Source organism: Pinus tabuliformis, chromosome 3_2, assembly GCF_031772625.1.
Source record: "Pinus tabuliformis cultivar Carrire ecotype Pingquan chromosome 3_2, CPIR1, whole genome shotgun sequence".
NCBI classification, from domain to species: domain Eukaryota; kingdom Viridiplantae; phylum Streptophyta; class Pinopsida; order Pinales; family Pinaceae; genus Pinus; species Pinus tabuliformis.
Window position 1 is genome coordinate 59309179 of NC_142302.1, and position 24656 is coordinate 59333834.

The window sequence follows — 24656 nt, forward strand, 5'->3', positions numbered from 1 at the left end:
TCGAATTTGGCCTTAGAGTGCCACATAAAGGTCTTCTAGAAGCCTCCTTTTAACCTACACATGTCAACAATCTCAACCCACTTGTTAGGTATAAGCATATACACATTATTTTCTAATTTCTAACCACAAATTCACTTAAAAGGGCTAAGAATTAATAATGTTTGGAAAAACATAAATGTGGCCTAATGATAATGAAAGTGGGATGAATGTAGTGACATAGTAGTGAAATGGAGGTGATATAATGGACATAATAGTGAAAGTGTAATGGAAATGAATGACATTTTCAAGGCCCAACAGTATTAGAATAAAAACTAGGTTAAAAAATTGAGACCTCATGCCAACCATGATTCCATATAATAGTGAAATTTTGTTCTTGCACAGATAATATAGTGAACGAATATATAAAGAGGGAAACACCATAGCATAGCCTCAAGAAGACACTCATATAGGCAAAGGAGATTTATGTATGTACACCTAGGTTAGTAGACCCAAGTTCGTACCATAGAATTATTAAACAAAATGAAATATTTGAAAATATAAAGTGTAAAACTTTGTGCTAGACATGAACAACTATTAGAGGCTAGTGCAAAACAAGAATAGTTAATAAAAACCCTAAAAGAAAATAAAATTCTAAAACTATGGAGGTAGTGAGTGAAGGAGAAACTTCAAAATAGAAGACAATGCAAGAGTTGGTTGAAATCCAAGAAGGAAAAGTTGAGGAGGAACATAGCTCTTCCTTAATTTAGTCTAAATATGGAAAGAAACCCAAGGTGGAATTACATGGAGAATTTAGAAAAATCAGACTCCAACTATATGATGTGGAATTTGAGGAAGTGGAAAAAGCATGCTTGCTCAATATTAATTGGTATTGTCAAGTTTATGATTATTCCACTAAAATAAAGATAAAATTAGCGATGTACCAATTGTAGGGGAAATCTTACCTATGGCAAGAGGAGATTAGATCAATTCATAATCTACAGGGAAAATAGGTTAATGGTGAGGAATTCTAACAAATATTTAAGAAGAATTATCTAACATAACAATATTTTGATGATAAGGCAAAGGAATTTAATTATTTAAAACTAGGATAGATGCTTATGGATGAGCTAGTAAATAAGTTCACATATCTATTACATTTGTACCCTACATAAACTAAGAGAAAGAAAAATTTCAGTGGTTTATAAATTGTCTTCTTCTCTCCTTCAAAGAGTGAATTTAATATGATAACCCCGAGACTATGGATGAGGTTATCCAGAAGGTGAGAATTTGCTACCAACAATCCAAGCATAAAAGTGAGAACTTGGAATATTTGCCTAACAAAAAGAAGGATCAAGTTGCGCATAATAGTAAGGGAGGAAAAAATGGATAGTTTAAACAGTTTGGTAAAAGGGATCAAATTCATAGTTTTAATAAAAATAACAATTAGTGTTAGAAATCCCAAATGCAAACCTAGGTTGGGTCCAAAAGTGCCAAGTCTAAGAAGGGACTTAATCGGAAGGAATGAGAGCCTTTGACGAGTTGGGGTTGCATTGATCACTACCTTTTGTGAAATTTTCCCTACAATATGAGATCAGTGCATCATATTCAAAATTTCCAAAGGCCTCCATTATCATTGATGTAACCAAGAACATTCTACACATTAGTGCATCCTTGGAAGAACATGACGAAGAGCACCAGTCCACAATGGTGGAGATAAGAAGCATTATCTTTAACCAATCTATTTCTATATTAATTGATCCTAGCGCTAGCCTAAGTTATGTTAGCCATAAATTTACATAAAGTTGTAAATTAGTGATTGGAATATATAAAAAACCCTTGATGGTTTATTTAGTTATGGGAACAAAAAGAAGAGTGATTAGTCAGGTAAATTTTTTCCTGGTTGTGCAGACTCGGAAATATATTACATTAAATTTAAATATACTTATGTCAGGTTCTTATGATGTTTTAATAGGCATGGATTTGTTGGAAAGCCATAAATAAATGGTTAATTTCCTTGACAAAACAATTACATGTATTACAGATAGTGGGGAAACATAAATTATACGAGGCATACCCCGACTTCTCTTAGTATGTCAAATATCAACATTGCAACTAAAGAAGGCTATAAAAAAAGGGTGTCAACTCTTTGTCATTAAAGTGGAAGATCATTCTCAAAACTAGTCAGTTACGTATTTGGAGGAATTGGAGGTGGTACAAAATTATCAATATTTGTTTCTAGAAGATATTGTTGGATTACCACCTAAGAGGGAAATAGACACCTCTATAGAATTGATATTGGGAACAATGTTGGGTATCCAAGGCCCTTTACTCGATGATTGTACCAGAACTCATGGAGCTAAAAATAAAGTTGCAAGAATTGTAAGTAAGGGTTATATTAGGCCTAGTGTGTCCCCCTCGAGGCGCACTAGTTCTTTTCATCAAGAAAATCAATGGGATGTTTAGGTTCTGAATTGACTATCACCAGTTGAACAAATTAAGAGTAAAAATAAAATATCCTTTACCTCACATTGACGTTCAATTTGACCAAATCAAGGAGGAAACTATATTTTCCAAGATATACCTTAGATATTGATATCATTGGCTAAAGATAAAAGAGGAAGACATACCAGAAAAAGCTTTTCAAACCCAGTATGGACACTATGAATTCACAATATTACCCTTTGAGCTTACAAATGCACCTACCACTTTTATGTGCTTGATGAACAATGCGTTTAACAAATTTTTAAATCAGTTTGTGCTCATTTTTATAGTTGATATACTAATATATTTCAAGACGTTGGAAGAACACACAAAATTTGGAAATAATGTTACAAAGATTATGGGAACATCAACTGTATGCAAAATTCTACAAATGAGAATTTCTCCAAGATAAGATACAATAACTTGGCCAGGTAATCTCAAAAAAAAGAATAACAGTGGATCCCGAGAAAGTGAAGGCTATCCTTGATTGGCCATTACGAAAATATGTAGCTAATATAAGAACATTTATGGGAATTATTGGTTACTATGACAAGCTTATAGAGGCATTTTATAGGCTGGAATATTCTATAGCCTCCTTACAAACGAAAGGGGTGAAATTTGAATGGACACAACAATGTCAAGAAATATTTGAGGCTGAAACATCTACTTACTGTTGCACTGGTGCTCAAAATTGTTGATCTATATAAAGATTTTGAAGTATGTACATATTCATGCCTTGAAGATCTAGGAGGAATGCTTATGCAGAAGGGGCACGTAGCAACTTATGAGTCTTGTAAATTAAAGAAAAATGAGAAAAATTATGTAGTTTATTACTTGTAATTGGTAGTTATAATTCATGCTCTAAAAATCTGGAGGCATTGGTTGGTTGGTATAAAGTTCACTTTGATTTGATTACCGACCATGTAAGTCTGAAATATTTTTTCAGTCAACCCAATATGAATGCTAGACAAGCTAGGTGGATGACCTTCTTTAGCGAATACGAATTCGACATTAGACACATAAAGGCGAAAGAAAACAAGGTAGTGGGTTCCTTAAGTCGAAGTTTGAAGCAAGTGAATGAGATAACAATGAGGCGAGCCAAGACATACCTCTTAGAGTAGATTAAGAAAACAACAATAACAAATCAAAATTATAATAATATATGTGAAGATATAAAAATTAAATACGATCAAGATAAGTGGACTGGTTACAAAATCATTAAAATAATGATATTGACATACAAAAACATATTTTATATTCTAGAACTTGAAAAAATTAAAATATTGATATCAGATGAACATCATAATAAACCTTTCTCAAGTGACATGGGGTATCATTACAACCCTTAAAAAAGAGTTATTTTGGCTTGGGATGACGAAGGACATTGTTGAATATTTGTCTAGGTGCTAAGAATGTTAGTAGGTGAAAAGAAAACGTCATCACCCCACTGGACTGTTGAACCCCTTATCTATACTAGAGTGGAAGTGGGTAGTAATCTCCCTAGATTTTATTAATATTTTTCCCTGGACACATAAACAACATGATTCCATTATGGTGGTAGTAGATAAACTAACCAAGACCATCCATTTTATTCATGTACAATCTATGTATAAAGTTGCACAGGTAGCTAGAATCTTCATAAAGGAAATTTTCAAACTTCATGGTGTACCTGAAATAGTTATATTAGACTAACTTCTAGAGTTCATCTAAAACTTTTGGAGATCACTATTTACTGGGATGGGTACGCAAATGAAATTTAGCATTGTATACCACCCACAGAATGATGGATAGATGGAAAGAGTTAATTTGTTATGTAGCATGTACAAATGAACCAACCTACAAAATGAGAGGACTACCTCGACTTAGTAGAGTTTTCCTATAGCAATGGTTAACATGAATCACTAAAAATGAGCCCATTTGAGGCTTTGTATGGGAGGAAGTGTCATATTTTTCTAAGTTGGAGTTGACTTGATTATATAATGGTATTGGGACTAGATTGATTATAGCAGACAGAGAAAATGGTAAAAATAATAAGGCAAAATCTAAAAGAGGCATAGGATAGACATAAAAGCAATTTTGATTTGAAAAAAACCGATAGGGAGCATGTTTATTTAACAGTGTATACAAATAAGAGTTCCTTGAAGTTGGGAAGTTTTTCTAAACTAACTCCCCGATTTTGTGGGCCATCTGAGATATTGTTTAGGGTGGGGTCAGAAACCTAGCAACTAGCACTTTCAACTCATATTAATATTCATAATGTATTTCATGTGTCTCTTTTAAGGAAATATATATTTGATCCTACACATATAATTAATTGGAATGTTGTATAGGGCGAACCAGAAGGAGAGTTCGAAGTCCAGCCTATGTAAATTCTAGATCGAGGGGAAACTACTCTTCGAAATAGAACCATTTCCCATGTTAAAGTGCAATGGATTCACTTTGGGACTGAGGAGCCACATGGGAAATTGAAGAAGAAATGAGGAATGATTTCCATGTGTTATTCCAAAGAAGAATGGAATCTAAAACACTAAGGACAATGTCCCTTTTATGGGGGGAGATGTAACACCCCTCGATAATTATTTATGACCTTTTCATTTAATTGTGGTTGGAAAAGATAAAAATATTAAAGGTGGCTTGCTCATGTAAATATTTACTTTAATTAATGTAAAATAAAATTATTTTGGTGTGTTAAAATTCTTGGTAATGTATTACTGGTTGTTGTGTGGAACTTAACACCTAATTTTCAACAAAATAGTTGGAATTAGTTATGCCCGAGAAGACCACATAAACAAAAGAGGAAAATAATTTTCTATTTTTCCATTATTATGCAACAAAATTTGGAAGAGACATACCACTATGAGAAAAACATAATTGGAAATAAATGTCACGAAGTGGAATTTGTATAAGAGCATTGTGAGAGAGAAAGACAATTGCTTTTAAAGTAAAACTTGTGGGAGAGAAATACTGGCTGGAACCCAAGAAATAGAGCATTGCACCGGTTTAAGGGTTCTGGAGAAAATATTTTTGAAAGTTCCTTGACCTTTTCTCTGACAAAGAGAAGTAGAGCTTAGGGGTTGCTACCTATAAAATCCATCTTACGGTTAAGAAGAATATGAAAACCCTTAATACATTCCAAGAATAGCTTTAAATAAGTGTTTTTCCATTTTCATTTTTTTTTGGTTGAAAAGGAAAGATAAACTATATTTTATGTAATATATACCATTGTGATTCTATTTCCTTTTCACATGAACATTTAATATAAAAAAACCTAGTAATTTGAAATGGCCTAGAAAGCCTCTATATCCCCACCCGAGGTTTTAGACACCTTTATATTTTATATTAAAAAAAATTAATATTATATAAAATATAATATTTCTAAATATATAATTTCCTTTTTTCACTTTCATTTGTATTTGACTTTCTCAATATATATATATAACAAAAAACCATAGAATTAAAAATAATATAATTTATTTACACTTTCAGATATAAATATAGAATATTTATATTTATAAATTAAAATATAATAAAATATTATTGTTTTAATTCGGTATATAATAATAATAAGATAATTTTCTTTTCGGCCTGGAGTATGCCTTCTGCTTGGCTAAGAGCTCGTCTTCCTCGGACGTAAGGAAACAGGTTAACGGCCCAAGACCCAGAGGCATCTGGCAGGAGTGAGAGCCTGCTCCCGATTACGGACCACCAGCAGGGTTATGTCAGGTGGCGTGGTTTTCCTATTTAACAGTGATGAGTCATCCCAGCATTGGCGGATAGCAGCCAGAGATCGCTGTCCTCACTGTTGGTTTGACACCTGAGTTGATAGGTTTTACCACCTTCGGAAAAAAAATAAGATAATTTTCTTTTTTTAGCTATCCATATCTGTGTAACGCGTTACAGTGTACATGAGAGTAGATACTGTGACATCAAACGCTCAATTATCGATTCCTATTAATTAAAACATTAATAATAAATTTATTATTCCGCTCAATTATCGATTCCTATTAATTAAAACATTAATAATAAATTTATTATTCATTCAAAATTTGTGGTAGTAAAACTTAATAAAAGAAGCATTATCCATTCACATATAGGGTCATTCAATGTTGGTGTCAAAATAAACTAATAATAAAATATGCCCTTATAATATACTCCGCTACTGAAGCAATAGATTTTTAGAGACCAGACTAAATGTATGGACGCACCTCATCAGCGAAACGATGAAGACGTTTACAGCCAGGCCAGACCAGACCAGACCATGCCAGAAAATGCAAAACGTGTGCAAACACCTAGTATTCTCTACTCTCGAGATCTCGACTCTAATATTCCATTATAATTTGACAAGATTTCACAACGCAATGAGTCAATCGCGGGTGCAAGGGTTTATGAGATTGGTAGGTCTGACTCTGGTTCTCGATTCAACACGGGTCCACGAATAGTAATTCTGATTGCGTCTGCGAATATCCTTGATCTAAACTTGTGTATTTCAAGATTGATAGATTCCTCCTATATATATAGTATACCGAGTAACGATTACTTCATCTTTGTCTCTCGATTCTATCCCGACAATCTTTCCGAAAGCAAAACCATTAAAAGCAGCAGCCTCCTACACAAGTTGTTTTGTTTCGGAAAACTGCAAGCAACATCTGAATTCTAATTGTACACTCCGAAATACGATGGTTCGATTTGCATTTCCCCTTTCTAGAAAGGATTTGTGGGCTTTACTTGAGATGAAGAATCCATTCAGTCCCTCTTCGCCGGCAATAAATAATGGAGATGGTGATCAACCCGCACAGACAGGGCTACCACAAGTTGCTCATTTGTGGCTAGATATCCAGGGTGTCAACTCTTGGAAACGATTGCTTGATCCCATGAATCCAAATCTGAAAGCTGTTATTCTCAGATACGGTAAATTTGCTCAGCTTTGCTGTGACGCTTTTGATGACAGAGACTATTCTGAATATTATGGAACTTGTAAGCACAGTAAACACTGTTTTTTGCAGAAAATGGGTTTCCCTCATTCGGGTTATCAAGTAACCAAGTATATATACGCAAATGTTGGTGCTTTACGACCCTCTTTTGGCGAAAAATCAATGGACGAATGTGTTTGGATAGGTTTTATTGCGGTTTGCACGGATCCAAATGAGATAGAGAGGCTGGGAAGACGAGACATAGTGATTGCGTGGCGAGGAACTCGAACAGCGAAAGAATGAATGCAAAATTTCAAAGACATATTAGTTCCACTGCCCCCTACAGTAGCTCACGTGAATGTACAAAAAATTGCAGATCCAAATGTCCGAATAGAAAAGGGATTTCTGCCTTGTTATACTTCCGCGGATGAGGGTTCTAATAAATGCAGTAGAAAGCGCCAGGCATATTATGGCGGGCGAGATCACACGGCTGCTGCAACAATACAAGAACGAGAGGCTGAGCGTAACATTGACAGGACACAGCTTGGGAGCTGCGCTTGCAACGTTAAGTGCATACGACGTTAAAGAAATAGTTAACATGATGCCGGGTATACGTGCTCCTGTCACAGTGTTTGCCTTCGCCTCTCCCCGCGTAGGAAACTCAACGTTCGTCCAACGTATGGAGGAGATTGGCGTGAATGTTCTGAGGTTGGAAACCAGCACGATGTTGTTCCTAACGTCCCTGGTCTTTTTATGAACGAGAATATGGGATGGGTGAGCAAACTACTCAGTCGGTTTCCCTGGACATATTTCCATGTGGGTATCCAGGTTTACCTACACAACGATAAGCCCACTCATAATCTCGCTGACTTTCATAATTTAGAGGTTTATCTCCATTTACTGGATGGCTACGTTGGGGTAAACAAATCCTTCAAATCTTCAGGTAGGGATCCAGCTCTTGTCAATGAGAGCTGTAACTTATTGATCAATAGCCTTCATATCCCGTCCCACTGGTGGCATGAAGGAAACAAAGGTCTAGTAAAAAGCGCAAATGGTAAATGGACATGGCCTGCTACATCTCCTCGATCTCCCGATGCGGACTATGAACTGCACCTGATCTTACCAATTCGTATTTTGTAATTTACAAGTGTGATGTCTATACTTGTAACATCATTAAAATCATCTGTATATGGAATATATATAAACCTCCCATTTTTTTTGGAAAATAATTTAGTAAATCCTCTATCTGCGCAATATATATAACTCTCTTTTTGTGAAAATAATGTAGTAACTTATATTTAAATGTAAATAGGCTATGCAAACTATATTTATATGCAACTTTCATTTTCAAACAATACTACTTTCTTTTCTTTATAAAAAATATTCATATGCAAGTTCTTCGTTTAAGAAGAATGATAAGAAAACTTATCTTTTGTAAGCAATCCCCCGTTTGATTCAGTTCTGAAAATAATGATTCGAGTTGGATACAAACAAGGGCTAGTTTATCACCATGCTCTCTCAATAAAATAATGCATTCAATATCACTCCAATAAAATAATGCATTCAATATCACTCCTTCCCGTAGAAGCCAAATTCCTCTCTCGAGCGTGGGTTTTTGTGGTGAATCAACAATGAAAGGAAGTTTACCCAAAAATGAGTTCATCTTACCACTGATTCTTGATAGAAGAGAGCTTACCACATTCTTCGCCCAGAATTTCTAATTGCTTCCTGATTCTAATCGCAACTTAATAATGGAGTAATTGGATGTCTACATGTGAAAACAATAATATTTTTACTTAAGTAATATTATTATAAAGTTTTAGGGATATTACCGGGAATTGATATCACTAGAATAACGTACATGAATAGTTTTTCATATAAAGACCACATTGTGATGTTGGACTATGGTGCCATATTGAGAAAATCTTTGTCATAATGGTTGATTATGATTATAAACGCAATGGATTTATACTAAACCCAAGGATTTATATTATAAACCCTATGAATAATATTACATCCTAGGGTAAAGACTAAACCCTAGGATAAATAATATAAACCCTAAAATATACATGGTTGACCATGGCTAACCACAGGTGATTTTGATATTGGCACAATCTTTGTCAGAATGAGATGTTAGACTATGGTTGACCATGATTGGTTTTCATATTGAGACAAACTTTGCCACAATAGTTTAAATGGCTAACCATGGCTGATTTTCATATTGAGGCAATCTTTGTCACAATGCGGCATTAGAGCATGGTTGGCCATGGTTGTCGCAATGTGACGTTGGGCCAAGAGACAATCTTTGTCACAATGTGACCATAGTTGACCATGAGTGATTGTAATGTCGAGACAATACTTGTCACAATTCAACGTTGGACCATGCTTGATCATGGTTGATTTTCATATGGAGACAATATTTATCACAATGCGACATTGGACCATGGTTTCCCATGATTGATTTTCATATTGAGAAAAGTATCTTATAAACCTGGGGTATGTAAACCCTAAGATAAATATTATAAACCCTAAAATAAACATGGTTGACCATGGTTGACCACAAATGATTTTCATAATGACACAATATTTGCCACGGTGCGACATTGGACTATGGTTGACCATGATTCATTTTCATTTTGAGACAACCTTGCCATAATGTGATATTGCACAATGGTTGGTCATGGTTCACTATCTGTGATTTTCATATTGAGACAAACTTTGTCACAATGCAGTGTTGGAGCATGGTTGACCATGGTTGTCACAATCTGACATTGGACCAAGAGACAATCTTTGTCACAATGTGGCCATAGTTGACCATGATTGATTTTCACATTGAGAAAAGTCTCTTATAAACCCAAGGTATATAAACCATAAGATAAATATTATAAACCCTAAAATAAACATGGTTGACCATGGTTGACCACTAATGATTTTCATATTGACACAATCGTTTCCGTAATGCGATATTGGACTATGGTTGACCATGATTTATTTTCATTTTCAGACAACCTTTGGCACAATGCGATGTTGCACAATGGTTGGTCATGGTTCACCATCATTGGTTTTCATATTGAGACAAAATTTGTCGCAATGTGACGTTTGACCATACATGACCATGATTGTCACGATGTATAGAATGATATTAAACCCAAGGGATCAATATTGTAAACCCAAGAGTATAAACCCTAAGATAAATATTGTAACCCCAAGGGATTAATATTAAAAACCCAAGTGATTATAAACCCAAGGGATAAATATTATAAACCCAAGGTATATAAATCCTAAGATAAATATTAAAAACCATAAAATAAACATGGTTGACCATGTTCGGCCATGGATGAATTTCATATTGACAAAATCTTTGTCACAATGCGACGTTGGACTATGGTTGACCATGATTGATTTTAATATTGAGACAACCTTTGGCACAATGCGACGTTGGACATTGGTTGGCCATGGTTGATTTTCGTATTGAGACAATCTTTGTCACAATGTAGCATTGGACCAAGAGACAATCCTTGTCACAATGTGACCATGGTTATTGACCATGGTTGACCATGATTGACTATGGTTGACCATGATTGATTGTAATGTCGAGACAATCTTTATTACAATGTGACGTTAGGCCATGTTTGATTATGGTTGATTTCCATATTGAGAAAATCTCTCTCATAATGCAACATTGGACCATGGTTGAGCATCATTGATTTTCTTGTTAAACCCTAAAATAAACATGGTTAACCATAGTTGACCACGATTGATTTTCATAATGACACAATCTTTGTCACAATGCGATGTTGGACTATGGTTGACCATGATTGATTTTTATATTGAGACAATCCTTGTCATAATGCGACATTGGTTGATTTTCATATTGAGAAAATATTTGTCCCAATGTGACATTGGCCCATGGTTGACCATGATTATAAACCTAATGGATTAATATTAAACCCAAAGATTAATATTATAAACCTTATGAATAACATTATCCCCTAGGAATATGAACCCTTAGATTAATAAACTCAAGGGATTGATAATATAAACCCAATGAAATAATAAACCCAAGGGATTAATACTAAAAGCCCAAGGGAATAATATTAAACTCAAGGGATAAATATTATAAACCCAAAGTATTAAAACCCTAAGATGAATATTATAAACCCTACAATAAACATCGTTGACCATGGTTTAGCAACGTTGATTTTAATACCGAGACAATCTTTGTCACAATGCGACATTGGACCATGGGTGACCATAGTTAACCATGGTTGGTTTTGATATTGAGACAATATTTGGCACAATGTGACATTAAACCATGGTTGACCATGCCCGACGATGATTGTAAACCCAAGGGATTTATATTAAATCCTAGGATTAATATTAAATCCTAGGATTAATATTATGAACATTATGAATAATATTATGCCCTAGGAATATGAACCCTTCTATTAATAAACCGAAGAGATTGATATTATAGACCCAAGGTATTAATTCTAAATCCCCGAGGTATTACACACTTAAGGGAATAATATTAAACCCAAGAGATTAATATTATAAATGCAAGTTATATAAACCTTAAGATAAATATTGTAAACCCTAAAATAAACATTGTCGATTATGGTTGACCATGGTTCATTTTCATTTTGAGACAATTTTTGTCACAGAGCGATGTTGGACCATGTTTTGTCATGATTAAGCATAATTGATTTTCATATCGAGACAATTTGTGTCACGTTGCAATGTTGGACCATGGTTTATTTTCATATTGAGAATTTTTTTGTGAGAATGTGAGATTGGACCATGATTGACCATGATTATAATCCCAAGGGATTTATATTAAACTCAAGGATTTATATTATAAACCTTATGAATAATATTACACCCTAGGAAAATGAACCCTTAGATTAATAAACCCAAGGGAATAATAAAACCAAGCGATTAATACTAAAAACGCAAAGGAGTAATATTAAACCAAAGCCATTAATATTACAAACCCTGGGTATATAAACCCTAAGATAAATACTATAAACCCTAAAATAAACATGGTTGACCATGTTTGACCATGTTTGACCATGTTCTATTTTCATATTGAGACAATATTTGTCACAATACGACATTTGACTATGGTTGCCCATGGTTGATTTTCATATTGAGACATTTTTTCACAATGTGCAATTAGACCATGCTTGCCCGTGATTATAAACCCAAGGGATTTATATTAAACCCTAGGATTAATATTATCAAACTTATGAATGATATTATACCCTAGCAATATGAACTCTTAGATTGATAAACCCAAGGGAATAATAAGCCAAGGGATTAATACTAAAAACCCAAAGGATTATAAACCCAAGGGAATAACATTAAACCCAAGGGAATAATATTAAACCCAAGGAATTTCTTTTTATAAACCCAAGGTATATAAACCCTAAAATAAACATGCTTAACCATAGCTGATTTTCATATTGACACAATCTTTGTTACAATGCGACGTTGGACTATGGTTGACCATGATTGATTTTTATATTGCGACAACATTTTTCACAATGTGACATTGGACAATGGTTGACCATGGTTGATTTTCATATTGAGACAATATTGGTCACAATGTGACTTTAGACCATGGTTGACCATGGTTGACCATGGATGACCATGTTTGTCGCAATGTGATGTTGGACCAAGAGACAACCTTTGCCACAATGTGACCATGGCTATTGACCATGGTTGACCATGACTTACAATGGTTGATTTTCATTTTGAGACAATGTTTGTCACAATGCAACATTGGAACGTGGCTGAGCATGGTTTATTTTCACATTAAGACAGTCCTTGTCAGAATGCAACATTGGACCATGGTTTATTTTCATATTGATATAATATTTTGTACAATGTGACATTGGACCATGGTTGACCATGATTATAAACCCAAGGTTTTAATATTAAACCTTATGAATAATATTATACCCTAGGAATATGGACCCTTAGATTAATAAACCCAACAGATTGATATTATAACCGAAGGAAATAATAAACCCAAGGGATTATCTTACAACCCCAAGTTATTATAAACCCAAAGGAATAATATTAAACCCAAGGGATTAATATTACAAACGTAAGGTATATAAACCTTAAGATAAATATTATAAACCCAAAAATAGACATGGCTAACCGTGGTTGACCATGGTTCATTTTTATATTGAGACAATCTTTGTCACGAAGCGACATTGGACCATGGTTAATCATGATTTAATTTCATATTGAGACAATCTTTGTCACATTTTGGCGTTGGAATGTGGTGCCATATTGATAATTCTTTGTCATAATGTGACGTTGGACCATGGTTGACCATAATTATAAATTATAGTGATTTATATTAAACCCAAGGATTTATATTATAAACACTATGAATAATATTACACCCTAAGATAAATATTATAAACATTACACCCTAAGATAAATAATACACCCTAGGATAAATACTTTTGATATTGACACAATCTTTGTATGGTTCACCCTGATTAACCATGGTTGATATACACTAAAAGCATCATTTTCTCTCATTTATATGTCATTCAACTTTTATAAACGAGGCCAATCAACATAATTTAATATCAATATTAGTATTAATATTAATCTTATTTATATTAAAAACATTAATAATATTAATATTAAAGATTTATATTAATACTAATATTAATATTAATAAATTAATGTTAACTTAACTTTAATATTTATTAATTTTAATTTCAATATTTAATGTTTAACTTTAATAAATTTATTAATATTAAACTTTAACATTAATATTAAATTTAATGTTAAACTTTAATATTAAAGTTAAATTCAATATTAACTTTAATATTAATATTAAACTTACTATTTAAATTTTGGATTGATTAAAGTGAAAGAAAATTCCAAAATGGTGTTGTATGCAATTTATATTTACAAATTTTTAGGGTTTTCCAGTCAGGCAGGGCATGCTTGTCTTTGTAAAAAGTGATTTCCTTAAATCTTGACACACACTCCGCTCAGATTGACCCCTCTCGACGCGCTCTTTTTTTTTTCCTTTTTTTCCTTAATTCAATATATTTTAAAAATAGTTTTTTTTCGAATTTTCCTGGCAAAACTTGCAATTTACAAACCGTATTTTTTTCTCCTAACTTAAATGATTTCAAGACTATGACAACGTAATTGACCATATAAAATAAAATTTGTGGAAAATGCCAGATTCGTCAGCTTTTGGTGTTGAATGGTTCCCAAGGGTGAAAAGGAGACTGCAGCTTCTCCGGGATTTCGATCTTACGCCTCAAAATAATTGACAGAACTGGATTTCTTCACTTTGCTGGTATTTAGATCTTTTGCATGAAAAGCATAGACTGTGTTTTATAACTTTAAAATATTTATCAAGTATTCCATTCCCGTATCTTTTCTGCAACTGCAATATATTAGACAATATACAATATACATATCCCCTAATATATTATTTAATTTTTTTCTCAATATATATCCCCCAATATGAATGCATGTGGTATGGTGTTGCTCCCCCAATGAAGCCCCCATGGGTTGACCTAGGTTTACTAGTTTAACTAGGTTGACCTAACTTTATTACGTTCAAGGTTTACTAAGTTGACCGAATTTTACTAGATTTACCACATTGACATAAGTTTACTCGATTGACTAGAGTAGCATAGGTTTGTGTGATAACCCTTAACTTAAATTTTATTTAATTCCTCAAAAATAATTGATTGAGGTTCTTTATAAAATGTGTATAAAAATTCTTGTAGAAAATTTAGAATAATTAAAACCAATAGGAAAATTTCACTGCAAAAACAATAGTTATTTATATATTATTACTAGTAAGGAATTACATAAAAATCATTTGAAAATAACTTGAAAATGGATAAGTTTCGAGATATCTGATCTTCCTCAAAGCTTTATGCGGATGAACTTCCTCAAAATCCTTTTGTGGATGAACTCCCTCGTGTGCAATGTAAGTTACTTCATCGTTTTATTAGTTACGCAAAAATCTCGTTGAGCTCCACTAAAGAAGAGTGGTTCTTCCTCTTTACTAGCTAGGGTGGAATTTTTCACCACCGTAATTGATTGCAACTATTGTTGCTTCGAGAGACAACCTCAGATTGCTTACAAGACCAATGCCTGGAACATCTAGATTCTGTGTGTCTCGTATGATTCTCGGTTGGAGGAAGACATCACATACAATTTTGCACACTTGTATACATGAATATCTAATAAACAACATGGGTTGGTTAATTCATCAAAAGACATAAGCCATGTATCGCGTAGTACTTCTTTGCACATATACAACGTACATAAATATACATATAAACTCATGTAGGTCGAGTAGTTCAAGGACCTACACTTTAATCAGTTTTAACAGAGTAATGGAAGGAGATAAAGAGATAGAATAACTCATCATATAGAGCTCCAAAATATCAAGAATTCTACATATATCTGAGTTAAAGATAGACCTGATGGATGAATGAGGAATAAGTGCAATGATTCATGGAGCACAATTTAAAGATATAATTTCAAATATTCATACAGGCATTGGTATTAACAAGTTAATACAAATGAAGTTGTGAGAACTGAAGAAACAATTCTGCCAGCTACAATAACATGAAATGAGAGAGTAAACATGAAAATAATGGAATTTAAACAGAGAGGCAACATACTATAGTACTCGAACAATGAATCACCACCATTTCATTAATCTTCTAAAGGATGCATATCTTAAAGTTATATAGTCTCTAAAATAACATAGAGCTCTTCTTGCAAATTCTGATCCTCTTTTCCTTTTCTCAAAAAGTATATATACTCGAAACAACCTCTAAAGCCTAGGCCGTTAATAAGATAATATTTCTTGATCTCTTACATCATTACAAAAATTATGAATCAAAATCGAGCATGCACAAAGGCATCGCTACCATAACAGAAAGTTTTACAAAAATCATAACAAGCTTAGAGTAAACATAACTAAAAAGTAAAAAATCAAATCCATTATTGGAAAAATAAACAAGATAATCGTTGTCAATGAGAAGACGTGGACACTGGTTGAGAAGCCATAGAACCCAGTGGATGAACCATTTGAAGCATAGGATGGTTAGAAAACTACTCACATTGTTGCCACATAGCTAAAGGAGGAGGTGGAATATAATTGAAATGTCAGTAGAGGATTCATAGATTGACCACCCCAATGTAATCTAGTTTGCATTGAGAAAGACTTTTAACCATCCCGAGAAGATCAAATTCCTTTTCCAAGAAGCTTGTAATGGTTTATCCCTTAAGGATGGTCGTTCTCTTGGGAGCTGCACCTATCCTACACTTAATCTCTGTTAGTTTTTGATTGTACAACTCCTGTGAGAGAAGTTCTCCATCTTCTCCCCAACAGTTAGGTAACCCGGCCTCAAGGAGCTCATTAAACATGACATCAAATCTTGACATATATTTCTATAGCTTAGTCAAACTTTGCTCCACCTTTGACCTGCCTTCTTCTTTGGAGATAACTTTATAAATCTCGACCACTCCTTCCACCCTGTTTGGCATATCGAGAGACCTAAGATCCTATGTCGTTCTTTTTGTGAGAAACTGAATGTACTTCTTGGCATATTGGGAGTTGTTAATCTTGGTCTTCTTATTGCTTTGAAGAGATGGGTAATATTCCTTACAGAGCTTCCTTTTGTCATGTATCAGAATCAATTTCTCCCAGTGTTGATCAACTCCCTGAATAATCTTGTCCCACACCCCTTGCCTGGCTTCTGTGAGTGCCATATTTCCTTTCATCTTAGCCTTCAACTCCTTGATCTCCTTTGTTGCACCATGTGACCCTTGGGTGAGCTTATCGATGTTAGATTTTGTTGATTGGAGTTGTCTCTATTTCAGAGTCACCTGGGCCTTGGCTGCATCTAATTCCCTCTTAACTCTCTCCAGCTCATCTCCTGAAAGCTTTAGTTTTGTTAACACCTTGTTAAGGTGATAAGTGGGGTTTTGTGGATCATCTTGGACCAACACAATAAAAACATGAGAGTCGACCCGACTCTATAAAACATCTAGCCCTCTATTCTAGGGGCCTCGAGTCTTTCTCTTCTTGTATTCAGTTCCCTCGTTAATGCCTCCTTTTCCTTCTCACTTTGTATTAACTCAGGGGTTTGGACATGCTCACCTCTGGTCATCTTTAGTTGCCTTCTCAAGATCAATTTCTCCACCTTAGATTCCTTCTGAATTGCTGCCACTGCTACTTCATGTGTTGGATCCTGTCCCATTTTCAAGATCATCTCCTCATAATAATCCTTTTGTTGGAAGAGAGCACGATACTTGACCTTCTCAACTTTTACATTCTCTACAAGCTTATCTATGTAATCTTGGGCCTAATCAATAGTCATTTGATTCCTATTGATATCATTAGACAAAATTTCCCCCACTTGCCTATGTAGATTAACCTTGTCCACCAGAGGGATGCTAATCAAGTCAAGAGTCACATCAAGGTCCTGAAACTTGGAACCTAAAGGCAAGGCTTGGAAATATGGGTGCTTCAACCTGATTTTCATCTCGTATTTCTCTAGATATGTTGCAGCTAATACCAAGTGTGTTGAGGGGTGACATGTGAAGTCATGTCTTGATGTATCTTATACTTTTCCCTTCTGTTTCTCACATGTATGTTCTTGCCCTGTGCCGAGCCTGTTCCTCCTGCATAAATAATTTCCTTAGACTCTGGGATGGCTACCTTAGTCAAGGATGTTGTTGAAACATCAAAAGGTATCTCCAAATTTACTTGAAATCTTGGGTTCTCAATCACTTTTCCTTGGAGTTGGATTCTTAGTACTTTCTCTTCCTGCTTTTGTTCATGTTCTTGTTCCTATCCTTGCCCTTGAATTTTGGCTCTTTTATGAGTTGGTCCTTCTTCCATGTCAGTCATCCTTGAGGTGTCAACAACCCTCTTTTGTGTCTTCTCCATGCTGATTGGGAATTTGGTCTCCATGCCTGTATTAAGAGGCCACGAATCAAAGTTAGCTTTCCATTCAACCTTGGTCTTAGGATCATGCACATAGGTTGAGGCTTCAATATTATCCCTTCTTCGAGCAAGGAGACCTTGGGGATCATAATGCCAAATTTGACCTTTCTCGAATTCCATGGCGTCGAGCATAGTTTCAATTGTTTTAAAGGCTTGCAAGGTGCTTATCACAAAAGGGCCTACTAGCTGTCCCATTTTAAAGATGCAATCTTTCTTAGCCGGTACAAAGTGGAGCATATCAACATAGAGGATTTTCTTTCGGAACTCGAGAGAAAACACTTTCATTGTTAGGAACACTTGCAAATGATAAGGGGGAAGCTTGCACCCATACACTCGGATCACTATGTAATCATCATAGAGGTACCAGTCCCCAATGGAAATTTTCTCACCAAGATGGAGGAGCTCTTTTTACTTAGGAATATATTTATTTTTTTTTGAGAGGGGGATAGGGATTTCATGAATGATTCGGTAGGCGATAGCCATGAAGGATGAAAGGAATTGAGAATAGCCTCACAAGCCTGGCCTTTTCCTTGCAAAAACGTTTCAGTCGAAGATAGAATTTCTTTCCTTATCACGGGTAAACACATCCAAGTGAAGGCATTGGAATTCTTCAGTTTGAGTATAGAGGAACAACAAAATAACAGTGAGTAATAACAGAAGGTGGCAGCAGCTCTGAGGTAGCTGAATTGAAAATGAATGGAGTCTGAAAGGCACTCTAGGATGTTCAAATCACATCCTGGTTGTTTCATCTTGTGTAGAGATCCAAGAGCAACCCTGCTTAATTGTAGAGTGGAGTGCTTTCCTAAAATACCAACGATAACGGCTAAGATTGGTTGAACGGAGGGTTTAAAAAAAGTGACCTGCAAAGCTCGATTGAGAGTTCACTTCCCACGGAGTAGTTTACACAAAAACTTATATTTTCACAGTAATATTAGATGATATTTATGACACACATGGATCATCTCGAGCAGAGTTCACTACCTGTAGAGTCGTTTACACAAAAACTTATATTTTCACAGTAATATTAGATGATCTTTATTACACGCATGGATCATTAGAAAATTTGAAGCCCACCCATGGATCATTAGAAAATCTAAAGCTTTTTACAGAATCTTTCAGGTTTTCTTATTTATGTTATTGGATTTTACTTATGTTGCAAAGTGGATGTAAGAGAAATATTTAATGATTTTTTATTTTTATTTTTTTAATTTTAATATAAACATTATTCAATTCAATTTTTAAAAATTTTGAAAAGAAAAACAAAAATAATATGTTAATGAGATGTATATTGAATTTTATATAGATGAATTTTTATTCAAACTCAAATTTAAATTTAAATTGGGTAACTATGGTTTAATTATTAAAATCATTAAATTTGCAATTGCACCAAATGTTATAAATGAAATAAGGTAAGACATAAATTTAATCCTGAGATATAAAAGAACAATTTAATCATAAGATATAAAGAACCTTTAAATATAAATGGAGTAGTCACTATAAATGGGGTAGTCATTTCAGAAAATAATGATGCCGCTAGTCAGTGAAAAATACAAAAATTAAGAAGAACTTCTCTCCAATATTTGTGAACATCGAAATAAATTTCTAAAACAAAATAATTAATTTGTTATCATTCCCCTACCGTTAGATAAATAAAGGAAAATATTCCTTGACACAATTTTCAAGAAACACATTTTGCTCTTCTTATATTTTCCAATATTTGTGAACATCGAAATAAATTTCTAAAACAAAATAATTAATTTGTTATCATTCCCCTACCGTTAGATAAATAAAGGAAAATATTCCTTGACACAATCTTCAAGAAACACATTTTGCTCTTCTTATATTTTCCAATCACTAGAAGGTTATTTGAGCATGATATTGATATTGTTTTAAACTACTCTGCGAATAGGCCAACTCAGCAGTCCCAACCATAAGTTTCCTGCTACTTGTATTTAAATGCTCAGACTCAGTAATGTTATTAGCAAAGGAAACCGTTTATTTAAGATACGTCAGAGGCTAAATTTTTTACCTAACAAGAGAATTTTTCTTGACTGGCAAAAATTAACACAACCCGCCTGTTATAAAGTAGATCTTGTCACGCATAAAACCTATTGGAGGCGAGGTAGAAAAAAAGGGAACATTGAATATGAAAACTAATGGATATCTCGCCACAAATAAGCAACTTGCGGTCGCCCTGTCTGTGCGGGCTGATCGCCATCTCCTTTATTTATTGGTGGGGCAGAGGGACTGAATGGATACGTAATGTGTGAAGCCCACAAAGGGGAAATGAGAATCGAACCATCGTATGTCGGAGTGTACAGTTAGAATTCAGCTGCTGCTTGCAGTTTTTGGAAATAAATTGTATAGGAGGTTGCTGTTTTTAATGGTTTTTCTTTCTGAAAGATTGTGGAGATAGAATCGAGATGAAATAGAGAAGTAGGGTCAATGATCGCGGTGAGAGTTAGCATTCGTGGACACCTTCAGAATTACTATTACGTTTTGCTTTTCTTTGACATCTGATGAGTTGTCTTTATTAGGCTGCTCTGGCTTTTTACGCTCTGTATGGAACCTTCTTTTAAATCATGAGCTGAATACATAGTGTAGTATATGGGCATATTTTTATTAATATTGGATGAGCACATGTGTCTTTATTGATTTTTTTAACGAGAATTTTGAAGAAATAATTGTATTTAGCTTTTAATTAATATGAATCGTGCATCGTTACACTAGGGATGTTGACCGGTTGATGCCACTATGTATGGTGGAAAGAAAGGTAAAAATAATGAAATTGTCTTATTAGCCGCCGCAGGCTAGGTATAACCTATTCAAAAATACGTTCCTCTTTCAACCAAAAATTTGTGAATAAATTATAAAGTGGAGATTTTTATTTATAAATAATTTATTTTTTAAAATTATGAATTTAAATTTATTTAATTTTTAATTGGTGAAAAAGAGAGGGATTTTTATTTAGAAAATCATTATTTCAGATTACGCGGTAAAAAAAATATTGACTAAAATTTTATAGTTTCCACAGTATTAACTTTATGTTTAATAGTTTTCATACCAAATTTTTGGTTTTAGGTGTGGCCACCACGAAGGCTACCGTGGTCGAGGCCATACGCCAGCTGTCCTTGCAGACCTGTTCCAGCGGCCATCCCATGCTTGTTCTGTCCTTCGACTCATGCTTGTACATCCTTCGATTGTTTTGTGGTACATTGCTTTGGCAAAAACATAATATGGATATGTATTTATATAACAGTCCTACAATTCTTTTAATTAAGAATTTAATTAAGAAAGCGTTGGAATTAAGAAAGCGTTGGAAGTTTGTATACCCTTGGCACTCTTAAATCACTTTTTACATGTTCCGATATTTTTGTTATTTTATATTTTTATTAATTAATATTAGTTTTTTTTTCAGTTCTCAATATATTATTTATTTATAACTATTTACGAATATCAAATTCCGAATCAATTTAATTACATATATATTCACAAGCTATTTGACATTATGATTAGATCTTTGACATTATGATTTCATATAATGATAATTTTATAATATGAATTAAAGTTTAAATTTGTTATAAATTAATTATTTATTAAACATAACTCCTAAATTTATAACCATAAATATAACTCCTAAATGTATAACCATAAATATTAAAAGCGGTACACACATATATTCAAAATATAGCTAAAATCAATTTAATATTTTTCATATTTACTAATAAAAGAGATATATATTCAAAATAACTAAAATCAATTTAATATTTTTCAAATTTACTAATAAAAAATCCAAAAGAAACCTCAGATAAAAAAGAAACATAAATTTAAAACCTATGAAGATTTATAAAGATTTCAATATATTCTCTGCCCTACCAATTTAAAACACAACCAGGTTTCAATGTATTTTCTACCATTCCATACCCAGAAAATACATTGAAAAATATTAAGTTAATTTAAGTTATATTTAATTTATTCAAAATAATAATATTTTCAATTTTACTAATAAAAAATCCAAATAAAATAAACATCAATTGAAAACCTATGATCATTTCAATGTATTTTCCGCCCCGCCAATTTTAAACCTAAAAAGATTTAATGAGCATTCAAGTTGACTTTAATGAATGCAATTCTCCTAAACAAATTTCTTGCAAAGAATTGGAAATCTAGTGATGCAATATCCTTAGAAGATTTCCCACCTTAATGAAGTGATTCTCCCAATATATTTCAGAGCACTTAATCGTATGACCACTTAAATGTTCTGTCCAAACCCATGAATGCCAATTAATTGAGATGAATGGGCTTCTTTGTTGTTTATTACCTCTCAGTCACTCTTTATGGTTCCTTCCATTTCTTTGCTCTTCATTGCCTCTGGAGCGTTGTTTGTGGTTCCTCCCATTCTTATTGCCTCTGGAGCGTTGTTTGTGGTTCCTCCCGTTCTTATTGCCTCTGCATCATTGTTTACGATTCCCCCCTTTTAGGTATACATATTGTTGATTGAGAGAAAACCATGGTGGAAAAGAATTGGTGAACATTCAGAAGGAATTGGTGAACATTCCATTCCACACTGAAAGAGTCCGGGAAGCGTTAATTTTATTTAGCCGCAGCCCAAAGAAATCCAGTAAGAATTTATTTTATTTAACAGAAAAAAGAGACATAAGGCCTCTTCCATTGTGGGTTGTGGGTTATTTATTTTTCTTTTATATCGCATCCCTCTTTGTCTATGTATTTGAACAGAAAAGTTGAAAGCTACTGGGAGTGTTCTGCATTGTGGGCGAGCAAGCAAGATTATCCATTGTGGGCAAGCAAGAATCTGGTAAGTAATCATAACCCACCATCGAGGAGTGACGGTGAGCAAATGTGCTTCCAAAGAAGAACCCTTGTGCTCTATTTTCTTCTCTGTTTTTAAATTTTCGAAGAGTTTCTCTATTTGTGCCTCTGGTTTGATAATGTTAATGTCTGGTGAAGTTCACCTAGCTTCAAATTTTAATTTCTATATTGTGTAAAGAAGTCGTAAGGGCATGTTTTATAGGCCCTATTCTGCACATAATGTATGTGGTGATTTTAGAAGTATGGGCAAGAAACAATAATACCTGTTTTCACACAAACTGGAAATGAATGCAATATTCCAATTGTAGATTTAGGGGTCTAATTAGAGAAATAAATTAAAAAACAAAAAAATTGAGTTGGGTTATTAAGATTTTGTTTCAAACTACAAGACCTGGGTATTTCTCACCTATAGAAATACTACTACCTGTGGAGGGAAAATGTGTGTCCCCAGTAATTTTGACTTGGACGATTAGTAGTAATATCTAGGGCTTGAAAACCTAATGTAAATGTGCCATTAAATTTATTTAATAACAAAACAAAGCAAAATCTTACCTCCAGTATAGATGCAAGAAGGAAATTTTTTTTGGAACCAACCAAGTTATTGAAGGCCTTTTCTAAGATGGGCAGAGTCCTAAAGTTTTCCACTCGTAGCTCTAAATCCTTTACCTCCTGCTCTAGTCATAACAACTGAATACGGGAAAAGATACAGGAATGGGTTTGGTTACAGGAAAAGAAGGTAGAGTGGAAATGTTGTAAAAAATTAAAATTCCTATGTCCCATTTTTAAGTCAGGTTGAATGCTATAATTGTAGCAAATTTGGGCACAAGGTAGTAGATTGCAGTTATAGCAAGATAAATCCTACTTTGCAGAATATCCATACAAAAAAGGCAAGTCGACCATCGTTTATGAGAAGACACAAAATAACAGAGGAAAGCGAGTTTAGCTAACATTCCATTCCGCCCACTCTTGGTGGCTGTCACAGTTTAACTAACATGACTATGAACCTTAACAGAGAGGAAACATTCCGTCAGAATTCTATGCCCTCCCCAAATTATAGTTTATTGTGTTAGCACGAAACAATTTTGACGGGAACAATTCCCACCTGCTTGGGAAACATATCTTCTTTAGAATGGATAGATTTTAGGGATAACAAACTTCACGGACCTATTCCTTCTAAACTAGGAATGCTAACTCTAGCCATAAAAATAGATCTCTATAGGAATAGTCTGACAGACCAATTTCCTTCTTCCTTTTCTAACTTGACAAATCTCCAAGCTAACTCTATATCACAACTCTTCAATGCTGCTCCAAAACTCCAAATGCTCGCAAACATTCAATGAGAGAGATATGAGGCAAATAGAGGTGGAAGGGAGGGTAGCAGAGGACCTTTACATAATTGCTTACCTTCGATGTCATTTGGAAAATGCAGA

At 34.0% G+C, this 24656-nt stretch overlaps 1 pseudogene; it reads left to right on the top strand.

Moving 5' to 3' along the window:
• The first annotated feature begins 7136 nt into the window (after positions 1-7136).
• On the top strand, positions 7137-8510 carry LOC149179821 (phospholipase A1-Igamma3, chloroplastic pseudogene; annotated as a pseudogene).
• Positions 8511-24656: the final 16146 nt, after the last annotated feature.